Consider the following 5,266-nt stretch of genomic DNA (forward strand, 5'->3'; position numbering starts at 1 on the left):
GTTAACATCCTCCTGGGAAGAGAGGCATGGTCACTATAAACTGCCCTCGCCAAGAGAAGCGACTGCTCATCACTTTTCTTCTCTGCTTTCTCACTAGCTCTCCCCTGCTCACAACATAGGAAGCCAGAGCCACATCCTAGCACTCAAGGGACAGAGGCAGGAGGATCTCTGTTTTGAAGGGAATAGGATTGAAGTGGTCCAAGGAATCCTTGAACCTGTATATGGTTGAGGATTAGTGATTTCCTGCCTCCACTGCCTAAATGCTGTGGTTGTGTAGACATGCCCCACCATGCCTAGGTTGACCTAGGGACAGAACCCAGGGCTTCCTGCCAGGCAGTTCAGGGTTTTATTGACCAGGCTACATCCCTAGTGGTCTGTGCTGGTTAGTTTTTGTCAACTTGATACAAACTTCAGTCGCTTGGGAAGAGAAAACTCAATTGAGGAAGCTCCTCCATCATATTGGGCTGTAGGTGGAGGTTAGATGGTCCCGGATGTAGTGAAAGCAAGATGATCTAGCCATGGAGAGCAAGCAAGCCAGTAAGCAGCATTCCACCATGGTTTCTACTTCAGTTCCTGCCCTGATTTCCTTTGATAATAGACTGTAACCTGTAGGCTTAGATTTTTCAAAACCTACTTTAATAATGGTTCTCAAAAGCTTCAACCCCCTTCTAGCCCAGCATCAAACAAAGGTAGGGGAGGAAGATGGTAAATAGCACAAGGGGATGTGGACCTGCTTAGAAGAAGTTCTTAGGGGCGATTCCAATCTCCATGGTCAGGATATCAGCAGTCCACTTCAGTAGTTCCAGGATACCAAACATGAATCAGCAGTGGTGGCATGATCCAGCAGAAACAGCTAGGCCTCCACTGAATTGGCATGAGTCAGTGCGAGTAACCAGAACCAGTCATCATGCCAGGAGTTCTCTGCAGTGCCGTTCTCAATGAAGTGAAGATCAGAGAAGACCTGAGACCAACAAAGAGTTGCCCAGCTAGCTATGCCAGCGCCCCGTCACTGTCCATTGAGTAGTATTTATACTTTTTCTAAACATCACATGTCCTCTCATGGGTCCTGCCTCGGCAAAACACCACGTGACTCTGCATCACATGACACAACCAGAAACTTCCCCTTCAATACCTGTACGACAAATAAACCCTTTTCTCCCCCAAGTTGGTTTGGTTTGTATTTCACCATAGCAGCACCAGGCAAATTAGGATTGTGAGGACTTTGGCTTTGCAGTCAGCCTGGGCTACATGTCAAAAATCTGTCTCAGACAAAAGCAAGAAATGTCAACATAGTCAAAGAATTGTCTTAGTCAGTATTCTACGGCTGTGAGGAGAGACCATGACATATTCTCATAAAGGAAAATATTTAATTGTGACTGATTTACAATTCAGAGTTTTAGTCTATTATTGTCAGTCAGGAAGCATGGTAGCATGCTGGCAGCCATGGTGCTGAAGAGGTAGTTGAGATTTCCATGTCTGGATTGGTAGGCAGGAGGGAGAGAGAGAGAGACAATGGGTCTGGCTTGAACATTTGAAACCTCAAAGCCTGCCCCCAGTGACATACTTCCTCCCACAAGGCCACACCTCCTTCCTGATCCTTGTCAAGTAGCACGAAACTCTCTAACGACCAAGCATTTCCTATTCAAACCACCACACAGGTTTTGGAGCAGCTGCCTAAGAGCTATGTTCTGTTCAGTAATTGATTCCAAATTAAATTTAATTACTCAAAAAGCTGGTTTTTTGAAAAAAAAACTTTTAAGAAAATTAAGGGGTTGGGGATTTAGCTCAGTGGTAGAGCACTTGCCTAGCAAGCGCAAGGCCCTGGGTTCGGTTCCCAGCTCCGAAAAAAAAAAGAAAAGAAAAAAAAAAAGAAAATTAAAAAAATTATGTGTTTATGGGTGTGTTTGGGAGAGAAAATTGAAATCTGAGGGGGAACAATCTTTGGATGAGCTAGAAACCTAGGACAACAGAAACTCCCAGGAATCTATGAGGGTGACACTAACTAAGACTCCTAGCAATGAGGGATACAGAGCATGAACCAGCCATCTCCTATAGTCAGAAAAGACTTTCAGTGGAGGGACTGGGACACCAACTGAGTCATGAAACCTTTAGACCCACAATTTGTCTTGTCTACAAGATGTGGAAGGAAGAAGATGGAGCAGAAACTGAAGGAATGGTCAGCTAATAATCGAGCCAGCTTGAGACCCATGCCATGAGAGGGAGCCCACCCTGACATTATTAATGATATCCTGCTGTACTTGCAGATAGGAGCCTAGCATAACTCATCTGTTGGTCTGGCGTGGTTTAGTGGGGACAGAATGACATGGTTCCTGACCTTGGGACAGAGCCAGAGGGCGTAGGCATTCAGGAGTGTCTCGCCTGCTGTGGGCATAGGGTTTGTTTGTATAGTAATGTACATATTTTATGTTTCTCCTTGAAGGAAAGTCCTCCCTGTTAATGTTAATGGCTCCATGATAATCAGAGACCGTGGGAGTCTGGGAGGCAAAGGTGTGGTTAATGTCTCAGCCAAATGGTAAACACTGGGATCCTCAGGACAGCCCTTAAGGTTATGGAAAAGAACTCTAAAAACATGGGTTAAAAATATGTAATTTCTCAACTATGCAAAAATATAACGATACAGTATGAATTGTATAAGGGGCTTCACGAATCTAAAGGAACAGAGGCAGCTGCACTGTGAGCCAACTTGTCAGAAAGATACTAAGCAGATAAAGGGATTTAGGGAGTCGTGATGAAGGAGATTCCATCTAGCGAAGGGTTTTTCTTTCTTTTTTTTTTTCTTACAAAGGCAGACAGATTCCTGAGTTCAAGGTGCTTGAATTATTTCACAATGTTAAAAGAAAACATGTGCTTGCTGTCTTCTAAGAATTAAGGGGCTGGGGTCAGGGAAGGCTGGTTCATAGGATAATCAAAAGGGAACCTGAAGTAAGTGGCTGGATTGATATGTAAAATAAAAGACTGGGCTTATGATTTGCAAGAGATCAGCTATCCAGAGAATTTTTTAGAATGGCAAGAGAGACCTGTTTGGGGAATTGTCTGGAGGAGAAGAGAGGGAGAGAGAAAGGAGAAGAGGGAGGGTGAGAGTGAGGGTGAGGGTGAGAGAGAGGGTGAGGGTGAGGGTGAGGGAGAGGTTGAGGGTGAGGGTGAGGGTGAGGGTGTGGGTGAGAGAGAGGGTGAGGGTGAGGATGTGGGTGAGGGTGAGGGTGAGGAGAGGTTGAGGGTGAGGGAGAGGGAGAGGGAGAGGTTGAAGGTGAGGGAGAGGGTGAGAACACACACCTTCTGGAGATCTCCAAAGAAAGCAGAACAGAGAGAAAACACTCTGAAAAGCTGTCTTAAACAGAACATAGGCTGCCAGCTTCGAACCACTATTTGACGTCGTTTTTTTTTTTTTTCTCTGCTCCCCAGATGCCCCTTCCTCAGAACTCTTCTCAAGCCTGGGCTGGACTTTGACAGTCATCTGAGAGGCTTTACCCAACAGCTAATGGAAACAGATGTAGAGACCCATACCCAAGCATTTGGCAGAGCTTGGGGAAGCTTATGAAAGAGGGGGAGGAAGGATTGAAGAAGCCACAAGAACACCTCCAGAAGCAACTAACCTGGGCCCATAGGGGCCCACGAAAACGGAGAGTGTCCACGGGACGGACTTGGGCCCTCTGTACTTATGTGATAGGGGTGCAGCTCGGTCTTCCTGTGCGGCTCCTAACAGCAGTATCAGGGACTTTATCTGACTCTGATGCCGGCCTTTGGATCTCTTTCCCCTGACTGGGCTGCCTTGCCCAGCCACAATAGGAGAAGATGCACCTAGTCCTACTCCAGCTAGATATGCCAAGATGGGCTGATATCCGGCCTCCCTTTTTCTGAGGAGAAAGGGAGGTCAGGAAGATGGAGAGGGAAGGAGAGGTGAGAGGGAGGTACTGAGAGGAGGGAGGGAAACCTTCTATTGGGATATGAAATAAATAAAAAAGTATAAAAAAAACCGAATGTATGGGTGTTTTGCCTGCATTTTAAGCCTGTACACACGACTGCCTGGTCCCAAGGAGGCCAGAAGAGGGCGTCTGACCCACCTGGGACCGGAGTTACTGCGAACCGCCATATGGGCCCTGGTAATTGAACCGGGTCCTCTGGAATATCAGGCAGAGAGTGCTCTTTAATCACCGAGCTCTCTCACCAGGCCTGGAGAGCCAGGCTTTATGAACAGTCTGTTGAGCTGTCACTGGTGTCAGAGGCAGCTGTTTCTTTTACGACCTCCCCGACCCCAGGGAAGTTCATACTGCACGCCTCCCTTCCTCCTTCCACTCTGGAGGGACTCTGTATTTTTTCCCCCTCTGGTCACTATAACAAATGGCTCCAACTTCTGAAGCATATGCCAACGCCAGTTTGTTCCCTTATGGATCTGGAGGCTAGTATGAGCTGAATCACAGCAAGTCGAATGCGGTGTTAGCACGGCCGATTCTTTCTGGAGGCTTGCATGGCTGGTCTTCTCCTTGCCTCTACAGACCTCTAGAGGATGCTGATTTCCTGCTGTTGGTTCCTGGATAAAAATCACATCCGTTTCTGCTTTTGCCTCCCTGGTATTAGGACCTTGTGGTCAGAATTGGCTACAAGGAAAAGTTTATGGCGGCAGTTCTCAACCTGTGGGTTGAGACCCCTTGGAGCTCGTGTGTGTGTGTGTGTGTGTGTGTGTGTGTGTGTGTGTGTGTGTGTGTGTGTGTGTGTTTGCGTGCACGCGCATGCGCGCGCATGTGCACATATATGTTGTCCAACGACCCTGTTACAGGGATTGACTTAGACCACGAGAAAAGATATTCACATCACAGTTCATAACGGTAGCAGATTAAGAAGTAGCAATGAAGTAATTTTATTACAACATGAAGAACTGAATTTAAAGGGTCGCAGTGTCTGGAAGGTTGAGAACCACTGTTCCAGGAGAACCTCCTCCTCTCACTCTGCAAACATTCCTTTGCCGTGGACGGGAGCTGGGCTGCAGACTCCAGGCAGCAGGGAGGGTGGTACTTTGGATTAATTTTATCAACTTCACTGGATTTAGGATTATTAAGGAGACAAGCTCCAGCGTGTCTGTGCATGTGAGGGCGTTTCCAGAGAGGTGGGGAGGCATGACTGAATGGAAGAAGCATTTCCCCACGGGCTGAGGACCTGGGCTGACCTAAAACAAGGAAATGAGCCAGCATCCACCTCCCTTTGTGCTTCCTAATACTTCTGTCACTGTACCCTGAGGTTCATGGAGCAA

Source organism: Rattus norvegicus, chromosome 1 (genome assembly GCF_021556685.1).
Source record: "Rattus norvegicus strain SHRSP/BbbUtx chromosome 1, alternate assembly SHRSP_T2T, whole genome shotgun sequence".
In the NCBI taxonomy this organism is placed as follows: Eukaryota; Metazoa; Chordata; class Mammalia; order Rodentia; family Muridae; genus Rattus; species Rattus norvegicus.